At 37.7% G+C, this 19552-nt stretch overlaps 1 long non-coding RNA gene across 1 annotated transcript in view; it reads left to right on the top strand.

Annotated features, from left to right (window-relative positions):
* The window catches only part of LOC129397749 (uncharacterized), a 550258-nt gene that overhangs the window by 451937 nt on the left and 78769 nt on the right, over positions 1-19552 (top strand). The window contains exons 7-8 of the long non-coding RNA XR_010112187.1: positions 13145-13190; positions 17440-17599. This is a non-coding gene — a long non-coding RNA (uncharacterized LOC129397749). The remainder of the gene's footprint in view (positions 1-13144; positions 13191-17439; positions 17600-19552) is intronic.

The raw sequence follows: 19552 nt of genomic DNA, 5'->3' as shown, positions 1-19552 counted from the left end.
TGGGGAGATGTTTTGAAAAGGGAAAAAAAAATGAATAGTAGAAATGTCTAAAGATGCTGATTAAGAGGAACAACAAAGCCAGATGGCATAAATGGCATCTTTAGGAATTTTGTGGCATAAGAAGCTATGCTAAAAAGTTCCCCTCTGTCCTGAATGTGGTGCAGTCACACACTGAGCATGCTGTGTGTCCTCAGTTAGCCACATGAACTCACTCAATGTGCTCGACCTTAAAACCTCTACCTTTGTCTTAGCGATTTAGACTGTTTGTTTTTTAGCTGTTTTCAGTACTTCATCAAGCTGATTTTGTTGCCCTTTTAGAAATCTTAATCAGTAAAAGTTGTCTTCTTTGTAAAACAGTTATGGCATATCTATACTCTAGAATTTTAAGCAGCCATTAAAAAGAATGAGGATATCTACATGTATTGAACTTAGATTAGGTTAAAATATCAACTTGCAGAATAATTGGTACAAACCTATTTTGGTTACTAACAGTAACATGTATATATTTGTATCATTATAGCAAGAGGTAGAAAAAAATACACATAAACTACTAACTTTAGTTTTCTGCAAGACAGAGAGGGTGTAGAAAGCAAAGGGATTATTAATTTTTTTCTTCATATTTCTACATTGTTTATTTGTTATAATAATCATGCATCGCTTTTGTTGTTAAGATAATAATGTGGAAAACTATTTAAAGACTTCCTTACAGTTATTATGTAGGACTATCCCTTTATAAGAACTAATATTTTATGGGAATTATTTGGAATATCATTCATAGTTATTCCCTAAATAATTATCATGCTAGATATTTACTCCATGCATACTTTAAACACTGAGTCAGATGCTGCAAACTGTCTATTCAATAACCATTCTGCCATTTTCCTTACTATATGAAAGCTTATAATAGTCTCAGAGGCAACATGGCCAGCATAAAAGTAGAACAACAGAACAGAATGAAACATAAGAAAACAGAAACAAACAAGTAGAAGCTCGAATATCCACACAACTAAAAGTGGCGATGATAATAAAATCTGGCTATGGTGACATAAGCGGAAGTTGTTGTGTGGAACGTGCAGGAGGACTCCTTCAAAAGGAATACGGACAGGGAGTGCACACTTTTCCAGCCTTCTTGTCTCATTCCTTCTGGCTGCCAGGAACAATGACATGAGAACTGGAGCGCTAACAGCCATTCAGCTCATGAGGCAACATTAAGGATGAAAACCACACACTGAGGATGATGGAGCAGAAAAAACGGAGAGAAGGAGATTTTCTGACCATCCCATGGTGCCACTTGACACACCTGGACTGCCTACTTCTGACTCTCTTGTATTTGAAATAATAAATTTTGTTGTATTTAATCACTACTATTTTTGGATTTTCTGTTGTATGCAGCTGAATTTAGTTCTAATTGATGTAGACAAGTCTGTCTGTAACTAGATGCATGTGGAAAATAAAACTTTTATGGGAAAAATACAGAATTATGGAATCAAATTCTATATTTTTTGCTTTTGCCGCACAGGCATATTCTTTCCATGCTCCGATCTAGAGTAGCTCACTTGTTAAATCATGATAATTCTGGTTGTGTCTATTTTGCTTCCACTTCTGATGAATAATTGAATATTTAGAGCTGTTGTGAAAGTTTTTGGTCTCCGTCTTTCTCCTGCTAACAATAGAATGTCTTGATGAATTGATTAAGTAAAAATAAAAATGCACTGAGGCAAAAGTGCTACAATCACTTAAACCTGTTTCTAAGGGGTCAAAGTGCTAATTTTTGAAATTCCAGACAACAAAAAATTATCTACTGTAAATAAGAAATCTGAGCTGGAATGGAACACAAGCCTTATTCAATGACATGAGAAAAGACCTGGAAGTAAAGCACCTAATGGGTTCTAATTCTGGCTCTGCCATCTAATCATCATTTGTGCCTGAATGATATTATTTAGCCTATCTATGCCTCATTAGTGAAATGGGATAACTGACCTATAGGGAAAGAAAATATTCGATAGTGAAGTGAAGCATGGTTGAGGGAACTTTGTGAAAGCCTTCCCTCTATGAAAGAAGGTATATTTCTGGAGCAGTTGTGCCCAGTCATCCAGATACTGTATTTATGCTGAAAGCATGATTTGATGCCTGGCAAACAAAGAATGTTTTGAACAAACAATCATTGGCAAAGAACAGAGAAGGTGGCAGATCTTTTATCATGTTTTACTGGTTGTGAGCAGGCAGCACTTTTTCTTCCTCTTCTACCAGTTGTCAATGTCCACAATAATGAGAAGAAACCGTAGTACTAGCTTCTTTTATTAAATAGAAAGTTGTTCCTGCTACGTAACTAAAATTGTTGCCCTGAATCTCCCATGCAATCCAATTTCCTGTTTTTAAACTTTGATTAAGCGTACAATGGAAATTATTTTCTTCATTTTACAGATAGGATCATTCAAGTTCAGGGACAAGGAATAAATTGATTAAAGTCACTAAAGTATTGAATGGCAGAGCTAGAATCCAAAGTAGTTTTTTTCTGTTTTAACAATATTTATTTATTTATTTATTGTTTATTATACTTTAAGTTCTGGAATACATGTTCAGAATGTGCAGGTTTGTTACATAAGTATAGGTGTGCCATGGTCGTTTGCTACACCCATCAAGCCACCATCTACATTAGGCATTTCTTCTAATGCTATCCCTCCCTTAGCCCCCCATCCCCCGACAGGCCCAGGTGTGTGTTGTTCCCCTCCCTGTGCCCATATGTTCTCATTGTTCAACTTCCACTTATGAGTGAGAACGTGCAGTGTATGGTTTTCTGTTGCTGTGTTAGTTTGCTGAGAATGATAGTTTCCAGCTTCATCCATGTCCCTGCAAAGAACACGAACTCATCCTTTTTTATGGCTGCATTGTATTCCATGGTGTATATGTGCAACATTTTCTTTATCTAGTCTAACATTGATGGGCATTTGGGTTGGGTCCAAGTCTTTGCTACTGTGAATAGTGCTGCAATAAACATACGTGTGCATGTGTCTTTATAGTAGTATAGTTTATAATCCTTTGGGTATATACCCAAAGTAATTTTTTAACTTTAACACTAGTAGTCTAAACCATACCATATACTGGTATGCACGAGACACAGGGGAGAAAGTTATACCTAATATGCAAGTCTATTAGGGCATATTCAAAGATGTGAGAAATATTCTCTCATTCCATTTCCCTCCAAACTGTATATATGCTTGACAAACCAAATAATCTCAAGTACACAACACACACACAGACAGACAGACACACACACACACACACACACACACACATTCCCTATTTATAGTTTTAAAGGAAAGAAAGAACTAGGTCCTAAGCTTCCAAGGAGGAGGATACATATGAGTATGAGCATTTAAATGAAGATTGAAGCTGTGGTAATAATTTAGTAGTGACCCAGGCTCTTAGCCATTAAGGGAATTTTCCAAGCAGAATTTAAGATAACAATGGGTCAGAAACTCCAGAGGACAACAGGCACATCTGTTTCCTTCACTCCTGGCTCCTCACAGCATATAACAATTTCAGATAAATCAAATGAAGCAAAAATATTTGTAGAAGAAAAAAGGATGCCTGAAACTAATTCTTCTGTCTGTAGGTCAAAGGTCCTTTGGAAACTCTAATAATTTGTGAAACTTAGATGACTCCATTAAGCCATCTAATTCATGTTCTTGGATGTTTAAGATTTGAAATTTAAGATTTCTTTTCCACAGTGACACCTGCAAGACTTTAAGCCCCACCAGGACAAAGAAAAATGACTTTTCTGTGTTCTTACTATTGTATTCACAGGAATATAATAGTATCTTACCAAGGAGTTTAATGTTGCTAAATTCATAAATCAATGATACTTTGATAATTAATGATCTTACTAAAAGTAAAAAATGTGACAGACTATTAATCACATGTCATTACCAAGTAACACTATTATCCGATTAAGAAGCTGATAAGCCTTTAAATGCTAATGGCAGGTCATATAAGTCAAGAAGGCCAATCTTTGTGTGAATCAAGGTCTAGTTGCCACAATCTCTCTCTGAAATGCAGCAAATTACTTCAATGTAAACAATGGCTTCACTACACTAACCAGAAATCTAATGGCTCTGAAGAGTTAATTCAGCTTTTACAAGGGGCTAACTTTATACTTGGCAGCAATTTTGACACTAAAAAGTGTGGTCTCCAACAGAATCATATTCATGTAGAATTAAATAAATCTAAATAAATCTTGGCAGAAAAAATATGAACGGCTTAGGCCATCAGTCACCCTTTATTTGGGTTTGGATAAAAGGGGGAAAATGATGTTCTTTTTTGTAGCTCTAGTTCAAACACAAATAAGAGTGAAAATTCTTACAGTAATTTGATTAAAATTCCTCTAACTACATGTAGAAAGAAATTATTTTTGCTACTCTAACTACATGGTGTGCACACTTCTGAGCTATGGAATTTCCCTGAAGCAGATGGGAAGCCATTTATTTTGGTAAGGGCATAGCCCTTTTTAAGATTTAGATCTGACAGGAGAGCTGTGTCAGCACAAATGAGAGAAAGCTGGTAGCCCTGGAGCAAAGTCCCTCTGCCAAGAGGACCCAGAAGGAGTTTTTTGGGGATTCTGATAAGAAACAATCCTGCAAAAATGAATAGTAACTCAGATCAGTAGACCCTTCCAACTTCTACTAAGAAATAGGATTAAAAATATAGGCAAATCCAAAGAAATTATAAATCTAGATTTAAAATGACCTAGAATAATTGTTTATTTTGTCTACATGAGCCTTGCTCCCCAGTGACCAGAGACAGGGACCCTTTTTGACCAGAATTTCAGACTAAGGTGGATAACTAAATATGTATTAAGTCATATATGTTAGAAATACAATCAACCTGCCAACCAAACCCTTAATTTACAGGTGAGGAGTGCAAGAGCCAGACAAGAAAAATGAATTGCCTGAGATCACACTACTAGTTGTAAGCACAGATAGAATTAAACCTAGTTCTTAAGTCCCACCAATTTAATGTTGGAAAACTTTAGTCCCGTTTTGTAAATAATTGTACCATGTTTCCTAAGGAAGCTAGTAAATTATAGAAATAAACAATTTCAATTATAGATTTTGGAATTCAATATTGTAAATCATGGAAATGCACACGAAATATACATAAGAAGAATATACAACAATGATGAAAATAAAAAAATATTCATGATACTTAGCATTGGGAAGAATTTGCAGCAACTGGAATTCTACACTGGTGGGAATATAAATTACTTCAATTACATTATAAAACTATTTGTCAGTATCTGCTAAAGCTAAACATATAATGCTGTATCACCTAGGAATTCTATTCCAAGCCATAGACTTAAGAGAAATGAAAGCATGCATTTACGTGAAGATTTGAGCATGAATGCTTATAGCAGTCCAAATTTCCATTAACAGTACACTGGAGCAATACTTTTTGTTATCTTCATGCCATAGAATCTTACATGGCCATGAAAAAATCAAATTATGGCTTTTTACAACAATTTGGATAACTGTCACAGATATAAGGATGGATATCTGTCTATGTGTGATATGTGTATACTGTATGTGTGTGTGTATCCATTTAACCACTACCCACCCATCCATGCATCCCCTCTTCCCCTTCACACACACACACCATGGGTGTCAATTGAGCTGTACACTTCAGACTTACTTTCTATCCATCACTATATATGTTTATTCCTCAGTTAAAAGTATACATATGGGAATTTATTCTGAACAAAACAGAATAATATGAATTGTTTGTATTCTTATTTAACAGTAAGGATACAGTAATCTTTTCAATCAAAGCAGTGTTTGAACAATTAGGATGAAGTAATGACATATTAAATGGTAAGTTATTTATTTATGCTGCAGCAGCAAAACTGCCCATTCTACTAAAACTAGAGTTGTGATAACCCATTGAAGGGCTATAAAAATCATTCCTTAAAATATCCCATAATTTTTCTGTTCAGAAGGCATAAATCTTGAAATGAGTAATAATAGTTGAGATGACTAAGAAGAGCTGATTAAGGAAAAGATCAGATGACTAAAGGAATTTAGAGAGAAGGCAGTTGTGGGCAGGTGGTGTATTGTTAGTTAATATATTCTTTGTTATCCTTTATTATGAGTAAAAACTGAGATAGCTCAAAAAATTTTTTTAAAGGAAAAACTTTAGGACACATAGCAACTCTATGGACTTAGGGGTTGGGACTGGAAACTTTCTGTCACTAATGCTGTCACATCCTCCCACCATGTCTCATAATTTTCTTAGGCACCTCTACATAGAGAAGAACATGTCCACAGGTCTAGGAACATGATCTTAGATCATGATCCTATCTTTTAGACCTGAGCAAAAGGTTTCAATTTGGTTAAAAAGCCAAACACAATTTTTCTCCCCCGACTTTTTCCAAAGGCTTGATCTGCCTGTTGGAATAATGCAGTTATACCAAAATAAGAAAATATAAACCATGTAAGTAAGAAAGTTTGGCAGTTGTCAAGGCCAAGAACTGTGGCTATACCTTAGTGTATCTCATGTTCCCCCTATTTTATGAATAAGATTAACCCTAGTTTTCCATTTCTATTGAACTCTACTTACTTAATATTTATCTCAATATCTGATCTGACCAAACTTAACTTTTACTTTTCTATAGCACTTTGATACAGCTCTTTGGCCAACAATCCCAGTATATCGTGTTGACTGACCAAAATCTATTTCCTTTTCATATCAAAATATCTCCATCCTAGCACTTTGGAAGACTGAGGCGGAAGAATTGCTTAGAGCCCAGGAGTTTGAGACCAGTCTGCGCAACACAGGGAGATCCCCATCTCTACTAACATGTTTTTTTTTTTAAAATTAGTATGGTGTGGTGTTATGCACCTGCAGTCCCAACTACTCGGGAGGCTGAAGTGGGAGGGTCTCTTGAGCCTGGGAGGTGAAGGATATAGTGAGCCAAGATCAGAACACAGCACTTAAGCCAAGGCAACAGAATGAGACCTGGTCTCAAAAATAAATAAATAATAAATAAATCAGAAGTCTTCCTCTTGAAGGGTTCTGATATCCCAAAGCTCATGATATAACTTGCTTTACTAACCATAAAAAATATTTTTATTTGAAGAGGATTCTGCTGATAATGTTGCTATTCCAGAGTCTTACAGAGGTTACTGACAAACCTGTTCCATGATTAGCCAGTGTTTGCCAGTAATTCTTGCCATTTAGCCACCAACTTTTTTTCTTTTGAAGGTGCATGATGATCTTTACTCTCTGAGTCCTTATCTTTGACTGCTATCCAACAAGTCACTCCTATTGCCTGTCTAGCAAAAGGTCTAAACCACTCAAAGTTGTATTTTTAAACATTTTTTTACAATAGTTCTACTATCTGTGCTTAAATAATATTGAGTTTATCTTATGAAAATTTTCAGAAAATGTTGCCATCAGAATTCCTCCAGTGTATATTTATATGTTCAAATATTCAAACAGCTTGAATTAAGAATGGTCTGGAAGTCTTCTAATTTGATTTGCTCCTTTTGTAGATAGGGCACTTATGATACAGGGAAATAAAGTGATTTGTCCAATGCCATGTGGTTTATTAACAAATAGCAACAAGAACACAACAATAAAAACTATGAGACAGTATCTATGCGATGCTTATCAAGTTTCAAGCAGCATGCTAAATTCTATAAGTGAATTATCTCTTTTAATTCTTACAACAAATCTATGAGGTAGGTACTATAACTTCCCTTGTCTGATCCCCACTCTGAGAGTCTGAGAGTTCTTTACACCAATCTATAAATCTCTTGTTGAGTCAAGGGATGATGATATCCTTAGTGTTGATGTTAATCTTTTTACAAAAGTAAATGATAGAACGTTAAGGATCATAAATGTTTGTTTTTGCCATTTTAAATATCAGTTATGTGGTAGCCATATTATAATTTGGACTCAGTTATTTTCTTAACTTTATCCTGGTGTTATTTTGTTACCGACCTCTGACCAATGTGATTTGTTTTCTATTTTAGTCATAAATTTGTAACCTAAGCTTGACAGTAAAAGCCAGTGGCTTTCATTAAATAATTCTGAGAAAATCATTGATTACATTTTTTATTTTCTGAAATCTGGCTGGTATATGTTAATCCAGAGGTCTTTGCAGAATATGTAAAATGACCTGTTTCATGAGCTTGTAATATAAATGAGGTAATTTCTATTTTTAGTACCAAAATTAATCTCTAGAGCCCTCCCATGCCCATCAGCAGGAGCTCAAATATCTCTCTTGGGACTCTTCGAACTCCCTGAATATTTCCAGAACTCTGGAGACTTTATCATCCTAAGGGGCCAGTTCTGTTTCACACTTTGGGGGAAATAAATAGAAAATCTGATCAATTTAATAGAAGGACGTTCCCCAATTTCTGTTGCAATCACTGTTCTCAGTCACATTTGTCATTGTAGAATTCTAGTGGACACACACATTGGGATATGAAATTCATCTGCTGCTCTGATGATGCCACTACCATCCTGGCAATACTTTCTCAGGATCTAAAGGGCAGGAAGTTTATTTCCAAAATTTTTCCTTATACCACTATGATATTAAGGGCCAGTTCTCAAATCACTCCTACCTTACCGAATCTCTGCACTGGGAGTAAAACACCACTGTGTCAGTATGGTAGGAAAAAGGGGCCTCAAGCTTGGGCTCCCACAATGTTGTAGTGCCAACATAGATAGACAGCAGAGTCAAACTGCATCAGGTAATTTATGCCTCAGCTACTTAACGGCTGTGTGACCTTGGTCAAGTCATTTATCCTCTCAGTTTTCCTATGGTAAAATGTATATCTTAAAATGCCTACTTCATAGTTGTTTTGAGACGATCTGTGTAAGGTACACAGAAAAATCCTTGACACAATACTAGTATTATTTTATTACTATTAAATAATGCTCATTGTCTGAAAGCACACCCAGTATTGGGAGTGGCTAGTAGCTTGAGAAAAACTCCCGACTGCCTTTGCTCTCCAACCCAAGGCCATATAAGTTTTGGGACAGAAATCAGTCACCACTTCAGGCACTCTACGTTGTTTGTTCCTACTGAGATGCCTCTGGGAAATCTCTCCTACCTGTGGACCACTGCTGTCTAACTATCAAAATCTGTTAAAAATGATGAGCTTCTATTAAACCTCGAAAGGAACATGGTGAAGTTCTTGCTCTCTTCTCAAAAGGTTCCTTGACCGTTGTACAAATGTTTCCACCTTCTTCCCAGTGATAAACACTACCTATTAAGCAGGCATTCAGAAGGACAATTTTTACCCAAAAAGGAAATCGTGTATACCCTTCCAGGGCAATTGATCCATACTTGCTTCATATTTATAATAGAAAAGGAGACCTTAGAAAGACATTCTAGAATCAAAAAAGAAACTCCTCCAAGGCAATTTTCCCTTTACACCAAGATAAAGAAGTGGCTAGTGACTCATACAATACAGACTCTTGCTTTTTTTCTTAAATAGTTTTATCTAAATTAGGTGTCATATCCCCATACCTAATTGCATAGGTTTGCTTTCTTATATGAGAACTCATGGGTGTATCTAAAGGAAATCAGATGGAATGGACAATAAAGTATTAAAAGCAACATAAATAAATTTTTAATAATATAAGCAGAACAAGTTGTGCTTCCTTAAAATCATACATATATTCACTAAGCTGTTGCTAATTCAGAGAAGGATTGATTAAAATTTTCCCAGCTAGTAAATAATTCCCAAAAGCTGTTTGCAAAGTTACATTACTGGTAACCTAATCACATCCTATGAAAAAATAAAATTCCCTCAACATCACACCCTTCATCCTGCCTGCACCTCCTACTAATGCACCTAACATGAGGCCTGTTCATCCAGTAAATATTTAATCCACTCTATTTATTATATGCTTTTAATCTGCCTTTATAGTATATCCATTCATTCCCAGTGAGTTCTCTGTATTGTCTCTTAAATAAAAAGGACAAAGGTTATAAAAACTCTATATAAATATCATACACTTCACATGCTCATATTAAGAACTAGAAAGTGTTGATTTGTACTTTATACCAATCTCAGAAAACATCATAAATTGTAGAACGAAAAAGTATTTATAAAAACAATGTTTCTGTTTTTTGAAGGAACTGGAGAAAAAAATGTATCACACTTTTTTTTAGAGGAGAAAAAATAGTCAGATTAATAAAACCATTAGAATTCATTTAGAGTGTGCATGAGTTGAGATTTTCTGCACTCAGAATCTAGGGCTCTCTCATCTAGTTATTTGAGAAGTGATTGTTGTTGGTTTATAAAGTATGCTGTGGTCAGTACATTACTTTTAAAGGAGAAACCACATGATCCTTAAGTGTGAAAAGTAGATGTGCATTACTTATAGTATTTGCTTATGACACAACAAAGCATCAACATTACTTTAACTGTCTTTGTAATGTGCTGCTATGATGCCATCAAGAGAACCAAACTTTGGTAGCTCAAGTTCATGGATACCCTATTATAATGCCATTATGGTAGGAAAATGATTTTAGTGCAAGTTAATGGAAACCACATTACACTGGTAAGCAATTTTATTGTAAGTCTATGAAGACCACATTATGATGGTCAAACAATTTCCCTGTAAGTCTGTGGAGACTGCATTAATAATGCCATTATAAGAGCAAAACAATTTCAAATAAACTCTATGGGGACTCATTTCACTGTCATGATGGTGGCAAAATGATTTCAGTATATGTTTATGGAGAACCCTTTACAATGCCATTATGACAGCATTACAATAGTAAAAAGAAATTATCGGGAGTCCATTATAATGCCATTATAATTCCATTACATTGGTAAAAAGAATTCAGAGTAGTTCTACAGCAACACCGCTACAATGGTAACAATTAGGTCATAGAAAATATTAGGGGGCATGACATTTAAAAAGGAAAAAACAGATCTAGGTTTGGAAAGATCAGATTGATGTCCAGAAAGAAATCACATCTATTCACAAAGTTTTACCTTACTGGGCTCATGTAATTTTATAAAAACTCCTTTGCCTCTAGATTATCCAGTTTGTCACCATACCTGGAAGTACTTGTGATTTAAATTAAACATTAAATTCTTCCTCTAAAAGGTCAGTTATTTTTATTGCTTCTAATATGTTGCCACCTCAAATATGGTGCCCCTGGAGACTCTATCCTACCTGTGGACCTCTGTTGTCTAGGTCTTTGTACATCAGAGAAAAATGAATATTCATCCTCAATAGGGAAGAGGTGAAGATCTTTATCTCTTTATTTCCAAAATGTTCCTTGACCTGTATACAAATTTGCTCTACCTCTCCTAGGTGATCAATACTACCTTTTACATGGGTATTCATTAACAAATTCATAGTTGACTAGTGTTAAAGAAGGTTTTGCTACTGCCATCATTCATTTCATTTCATGAAGATGAATCTATTATATCATTACTATAGATTATATCCCTATATTCATCCAGCTGATTGATAAGCATGGGCTATTGATAAGAATGTAATGTCTATAAGAATAAGCCTGTGAATAATTGCCTTACACAGTAAAAGAAACTTTGCAGATGTGATTAAATTAAGGATGCTGAGATTGGGGGGATTACCCTTGATTATCTGTGTGCTCCCAATATTATCACAAGAATTCTTATAAGTGGGAGGCAGGAGAATTAAGGACAAAGAAGGCTATGTAAAGACAAGCAGAGACTGGTATGATGAAACAGTAAACCAAAGAATGCTGGTGGTCTCTGGAAGTTATGAGAGTTGGGAAATTGATTTTTCTTCTGGAATCCTCCAGAAAGGACCAGTTCTGCTGATTTTAGCTCCATAAGACTGATTCTAAATGTCTTACCTCTACTGAGATAGGAGAATAAATCTGTGCTGTTTTAGGCCACTAACTTTTTAGTAATTTGTTAAAGCAGCAATAGGGAGCTAACACATTCAGTAAAATAGATTTCTTAATCTGCTGTGAAATAAGCAAATTCAAAAAGTTTGTTCTATTAAAAAGACCAGAGTTATCATCTATGTTCAACTTTTACAACATGGAGAATGTAATAATATATTTTTATATCATCCATTTGTTTGCATATCTATCAGCATTGTAGAATATATTTTAAGGAGAACCATTTAATTTTTTCCACCCTTATTGTGCTGTTCCTTTTGATTCAAGTACGTAATTCTTCAAACAAGACATTTGGAAAAAGAAGAAACACCAAAAACTTTGAAAACATACAGACTGATACTGACATCAGGAAACTTATGAAACTTAGACGAATATTTTAAACTAACGGTATCTCTAGAAATATCTCATTCTTTCTACAAATGTTTGTTCTTTCTTTCCTGGCAAGGCAGAGAATACATGCATATGGAGATATTTCAGGGGCTATGAAAAGAAGAAAAAAAATACAGAGGGTCAGTCACCCAGTGTGGGATGAGGAAAGTGCAAAATTGGCATGGTGTGCAAAAACAAATCACGCTCAGCATGGGTCACCATGCTCATTTACATTCCCTCACCTTCTTTGCAGTTAGGCTGGGGACATAGAAGTGAGTTCTGGCAGATGAAAATGTGAGTGGAAATTTTGTGTCACTTCTTATTCAGGACATTTAGGAGCCAGTGTCCCTCCTACTCTCTTTGTCTGCTACAACCAATTTGAAAATTGTATGATGATAAAGGGACATTAAAAAAAGCCTCAATCCTTGAATTGTTAAGTGGAAAATAGCCTTCTGCTAAACTATGTTGCATAACTTTTATTGTATTAAGCTACAAAGATTTTGAGTCTTGTATGATTTGGTAGTTAGTATTAATTAACTGAACTGATAACATACACGGAGTAAAAAATTTGAAAATTCCCACCCAACATTATTTTTATATTTGGAATTAACCCCAATTTTCCCAAATGTTACAGTATCTCTTCTGCTACCCCTCACCCAAAATGCATGTATCTTTTAGTTTTCATGCCAACATAGAAGAACAGGCCACAGGAGACATGACTTAGAGAGATGACTCTTCAAAAGGATGCTTGAAACTCGGTAGAAAAACTGGAATCCTGCAATAGCATCATTTCAGGGAGGGTGTTACATATCGAAACATATTTTGTCACTGCTGTTTAATTTGTTTTCTTAACAGAGAGGTGGAGTCAGATTTGAGAGGCAGAAGAAAGTTTCAGAGCAAGGTAAGTTTGGAAGGTCTAACATCAATGTTATTTACACAGGGAAGAGAAGTGAATCTAGTTTAATGCAATTATGGGAGCTGAATTAAGCCAAAGCAACAAGTATTCCAAAGAACGATTCATTTTAAGACACTTCAGTGAACTTCGGGCTCCATCATAAAGACTCATGCTTTACCAATATTCAAGGGTGTGCTGGCATGAATGTAAGCCACTAAGCTCTCCCTTCAAGAGAATCTTCTGTGGGGTGACTTATCCACCTGTAGTACCTTGAGATCCACTGTGTCCTTCCTATTGAGGCCATCTTTCTCCTAACACAATCATGGCAGAAAGAATGAGCATAGTGGGAGTTCTTCAGCCAGGACATTCTTGCCAGTGCTAGACTCTAATAAGCAGCTTTTGCTGGGGAACTTCTTATCACTCTGGCCAAGACTTTCTCAGAACTGCTCTCAGTCTACAAGTTCTCCTTTCTCCCCATTCTCCTTTCACAAACTTTATACCCGCATTGTGCTAGAACACAAGTCTTGCCTTTTTCTGCTCCCTACTACTTAAGCTTCAGAGATTTTCTCTTATCATCAAGAGCTTCTTGAGAGTCCTGAACTTACACCAGTGCTACTGGAAGTTGTGGCTGGGACTGGCTCCCTTACCACCCAGAGAGCAATGAGGACACTCACCCTGAGTAGAATGTGAAGCATGGCTAATGCTTGGCACAAACTGGTTGCCAAACTGCTAAAAATTTCACCATTGCTGATATTGGGAAAGTGTACTAAGAGAGAGAAGGCCCCTTTCTGAAGTGATTATTCAGGTATTCGAGAGATATAGGGGAGAAAAATTCTTAATAGGGGAGCAGAACTCGCCAGTTATTACCAAGCATTATTGATTCCTTTCATAAGAATAATGGGACATGGTTAAACAGTTAAAGTATTAGAACCAGAGGTACTTTTTTCGTAGCTTAATAGAGTTACAGAACTCCGGATGTGTTTAAATGCTCAGCCAAGGCAACAGGACTCTTGTGATAAATTCTTATTAGGAAAACCTGGGATCTTAAAACAACATTTAAGGACTTCTGCATATATGTGTCCTCCAAGGATTCTGACTGTGCAACTCCCTACCCCCTGAAATCTCAGAGCTTACAGAGGTATACCATTCCTCCCTACTATAAGCTAAATTTTCTCCCATAAGGAAAGATCTTGCTTAGTGTATTAGTCTGTTCTCATGCTGCTTATAAAGACATTTTGGAAACTTGGTAATTTATAAGGAAAAAGAGATTTACTGGACTCACAGTTTCACATGGCTGGGGAGGCCTCACAATCATGGCAGAAAGTAGAGGAGGAGCAAAGGCACGGCTTACATGGCGGCAGGCAAGTGTGTGTGCAGGGAAACTGCCCTTTATAAAACCACCAGATCTAATGAGATTTACTCACTATCACGAGAATAGCATGGGAAAAAACCCATTGCCATGATTCAAGTACCTTCCACTGGTCTCTCCCACGACACATGGGGGTTATGGGAGCTACAATCCAAGATGAGATATGGGTGGGGACACAGGCAAACCATAACACTTAGGATTCTTCCTCATATAGTAACAGTTGGCCCTCTTGGGAGCAGCCCCCATATAGTCTCCTCACTGCCAATCTGAGTAGCTGGGTGAAATCCTAGCATAGCCTGGCTGAGGATATGCCAAGCCTTTTAAAAAGGTAAGATACCAAACCCCAAAGAGCCTAAGAATTAGCTAGGATGTATTAGCAGGAGCCAAAGAAGTACTCCTTAGGGTTGGATTCTAAGGGTTCTTGATAAAAAAGATTCAAAATGAAAGACTAGATAAGCAACAATTCAATAGTTTAGAGCCCCTTGGGATTTGGGATTCAACTCCTTAGGGAAAGACCCTAGGGTACGTGTGGCTTGTAAAATCCTGAAGAAGAGGTGGCTATTGCTGAACAAACTCCTGCCTGTGTTTCTCCTGATAGATAGCAGGGGAAGGATTAACAGGCTAAGGAAAGTGATTAGGCTGGAATGGGTACATTTTGTGAGGTCAGAATACCTAACAGAAGATTATTCTGTGGAGAGGCTTAGAGAACACACCATTCACCATGGTCAACATGAATGTATTTTTGAGAGTGTATTCTGTGATCATAATACAGCTGCATTCAGTGGTGGCTCTCCCCGCAGGTCAAGGGTGATGGTGGGAGAGTATTATAAGCTGAAGTGTGTCTCACCCCACAAAAAAATGCTAAATTCCTAACCCCCAGTACCTCAAAATGTGAGCTTATTTGGAAATTGGGTGTTTATAGAGGTGATCAAGTGAAAATGAGGTCATGAGGAAGGGCCCTAATACAATATGACTGCAAACTACCAGAAGCTAGAAAGAGCCAAGGAAGGAATTCCCTGTAGGTTTCAGAGGGAGCCTGACCCTGCTCCCCAATTTGGGGTACTTTGTTATACAAGCCCCAGGAAACTAATTCAGAGAGGCATTCATAGAGCTGGGCTTAATAGCCATGGTGGTGATGGTTCCCTTAAGTAATAGAGACCATGTGGCAGGACTTATATGCCAGAAGCTAGGGGACTGGAATTTCCATCAGTAATCACCAGTATCAAAGGGGCAGTCAAGGGAGTTCAACATTTAGGGACTCGTAGAGCTGGTTAATAAAGCATGGGATCCTTTGAGGCAAATGAGATGTGCAGCCAGTGAAGGCACTGCTTAACATCTGAAATCAGAATAAGATGAGAGGAGTAGGAGACCTCACAAAAAAAGTTACAATTACATGCCCAGTTCCTAACCTAAGCCAAATTTCAGATCTGGAATTTGTTGACTAGAAAGGTATCAGGCTTCCAGGATAATGCACATGCAACCCAACTGCAAGTACATGTCCACAGTCTTTCTCCAAAGGGATCTATGGCCATTAACTTAGGTGAGTATAAAATGGAGAAAGATGACTAGCCAGGCATTTTAAAGCTTATTGGATATTGTCACCCATAGGCCCAAGGCGTCATCATAGACCACTGAGGTAATCAATGGAGTCCAGAACATGGACTGACTTCAAATGGATCCACTGAGGTTACAAATGCAGCTGGTAGGCATTTCCTTGGTTTCCAAGTGCCTTATTGCAAATTGGCATATTTGACAGTTGGAGTAATCCCCATATGAAGTCCTGGTCTATGGGGTGAGAGCTACTATAGTGGGGAAGGCTTAGTACAAACCTCTGAAACTTACCCCCACACACTCCGTCCAAGCTAGTTTGTAAAAAAATACCTATCCTGGGCTAGGTGCTGTACTTATTGCTACTATTAAAGGCCTAAAGGTATAGGGATAGTGGTTCCTAATTTACACCTTGTAATGTGCCAGTCTGGCCTCTATAGAAACTAGATAGGAACTCCAAAATTACAAGGGACTTGCACAAGATCTACCAATTTGTAGGCCTGATTGTAGCTGTTGTGCTGGATAGGGTATCATTGCAGAATAGATTAAAAATGTATTGGATATTTGCTATAATAGATTTGACAAATGCATTTTTTTTTTCTCACCAGAAATGAGAGTCAGAAACAGTTCACATTCACACAGATGGGATGGCAATATTCATTTACAGTTTTGCTCCAGTGTTAACTCTCTCATTTTCTGTCCTAATATAGTCTGAGGAGGTCTGCACCATCTGGACACTGGCCAACACCATACTGATCTGTTACATCAACGAAACAGACTGACTGGGCAAAATGGGCAAAAGGTGGCTAACATGAGGGAGAGACCTCAGTAGCACAGGAAAGTTCCAGAGGGTGGAAGATAGGCCCTTCAGTAATTAGGAGACCTGCAACTTCAGTGACATCCTTGGGGATCTTGGGGGCATGTCAAGTATCCCTTAAAAATAAAAGACAAATTGCTCCATATTGCATCTCTACCACCAAAGGGAAGCATGGCTCCTGGTAGGCCTTTGTGGATTTTGGAGGCCACACATTCCACACCTAGTTACACAGCTTGGCCCATGTACTGAATGGCATAGGGGTTGCCAGCAGGAAAGGGCTCTTCAGCAACTCCAGACTGTAGTGTGAGCTGCTTTGTCACTTGGAATTACAATCCTGTAGACCTATGGTGTTGCAAGTATCTGCAATGGGGAAAGATACAATTTGAGGATTATGGCAAGCTGCAGTGCAAGAATCCCAAAGCAAGCCCTTGGGATTCAGGAGCAAGGCTATACCATCAGCAGTAAAGAAATACACACTTTTTGGAAAATATTTTCTGATATATTATTTGTCCTTGGTATAGATCAGTTGGTTAAATACGAGGCACCAAGTGACCACGCATATCACACTGCTGGTTTCTTTTGGACCTACCAAGCTTACCGTCAGACAGGTCGAGCAGAAATTCACCGCGAATTGGAAATGGTACATCTGAGATCAAGCCCAAGCAGGAGCAGAAGGTACAAGTAAGTTGCATGAACAATTTGTCTCAATTCACATGACACCCATTACTGTTGCACCAATACCTTTCTTGAGCTCATATGTAAGGCCATATGGAGGACATGTTTGATCAATAGAAGAAGGACAAAAAAAGTCTAAGTTTAGTCTATGGATGGGATAGCTTGGTATCAGGGTGCAAGCCAAGTGATTGGCAGTTGCTTTCCTACCACAATCATGGGTGGCCTAGACAGACAGTGGAAAGGAAGCATCTTCTCAATGGGTGTCTTGTGATTACCCCACCAAAGTGAAATGCAGACCTGATTCAGAATTAGGTTTGAATGTAGAAACTGGTGATGTAATACACATGGAAAGTGTGTGAAATTTTTATTATTCAAATATTGAAGCTTTCTAGGGAGAGCAGGAAAGACTTCCAAGCAGGTCTGAAAATGGATTGAGAAAGCAGGGACTGCAACAAGGATTCTTGCATGTAGACCAGGTCTTACATGGTTTGAACTTCCCACCAGCACAAGGGAAGCACCATTTGGATTTGTTCTTCAGCCTGCCCAGGTGTGAGGTGAAAGGGGAAGAGGGAGTGGTGATACTTAAAGGATGTCAGCAGTAGAACATCAAAAATGGTATCAGCCTCTTTATTACAGAGTGGGAGATAAGTGGTACATTTGATTATCTACTTTGTGTGAAAAAATAAATGCCCTATGATGGTGAGGCAATGGCCAGTGGCCTTGCCAGATGTTCAAGGTTGACACAGAAGGAAAAGGATTCGAAAATTGGACAAGGAAGAAGAGGTATAAACATGTGAATAGATACACGGAAGTAGACGTGACTGGGAATTTTTTTGTACAAACATGAACACCTCCCCACCAAAACAAAAACAGAAACAAATTACAAAACAATACAAAAAGATAACCACAGAAAAGACACAGAACAACCAGGTAAACAAAACAAGCCATCTAATTGACATAGCCTTGGTCACTGGTCACACTGAAACTGCCTCAATGGATAAATGAATTGAGTCACTATGGTAGTAGAGATGAAAGTACACATGAGCCCAACAGTATGAAATCCTACTGACCAAGGTTGATCTAGCTGCTGACCCTGAATGTCCAACAGAGACCAATACTGAGTCTCGAAAATGTCAATATTTTTTGAGGTGACTAACCAGCTACTTGGTAGCAAGTCAACTGCATTGAGCCCATTTTATCCTACAGGAAGGGCGAGCAGTTCATTCTTAAAATGATAGAAGGCTATTTTCAGCATAGGGTTGCCTTTCCTGCCTAAACAGCCTTACCATGTACCACTATTCTAATACAGAGGGACAAAAATCTCACACAGTATAGCATTTAACTGAACATCAACATAGCAAAAGAGGTACAGGAGTGGGCCCAGGGCAAAAAGATCCATTGGCCATGTCACATACTATGTAATTCAGAAGCAGTAGGTCTTGTACAGTCTTGGTGCAGACTACTGAAGACACAGCCAGAGGCAATGTTCTTTAAGGATGTGGTGTAGTTTTTAATGATGCAGCACATGTATTAGATCAGATTACCCATTATGAGCATGTCTAGATAGTGCTGTGTCACCGCTAGGAAGAACAATGGGTCTAGGATTTAAGAGATAGAAGCAGCAGTGGCCCCTATAACAACTGCTTCCAATGACCTACTTGGGGACTTCGTGTTTTCCATTCCTGCAATTCTGGACTTTTTAGAATTAGAGTTCCTGGTCCTCAAACAGGGCATATTCTTGCCAGAGGACACAAGAAGGATCTCATTAATCTACAAGCTATAGCAGCTTCCAGAACTCTTTGGACTTTTTGCATCCAGAGATCAGAAGATGAGGAGTCACCACCTTGCCAGGCATAATTAACCCTGATCAGCAAGATAAGGAGGGCTGCTTTTACACAATGAGGGCAGACACAAACACAGGCATATACCATAGAGTGACACTTCAGTGAATGATGGACC

This window comes from Pan paniscus, chromosome 4, assembly GCF_029289425.2.
Source record: "Pan paniscus chromosome 4, NHGRI_mPanPan1-v2.0_pri, whole genome shotgun sequence".
Lineage (NCBI taxonomy): Eukaryota > Metazoa > Chordata > Mammalia > Primates > Hominidae > Pan > Pan paniscus.
This window is presented reverse-complemented; position numbering and strand designations above follow the sequence as displayed.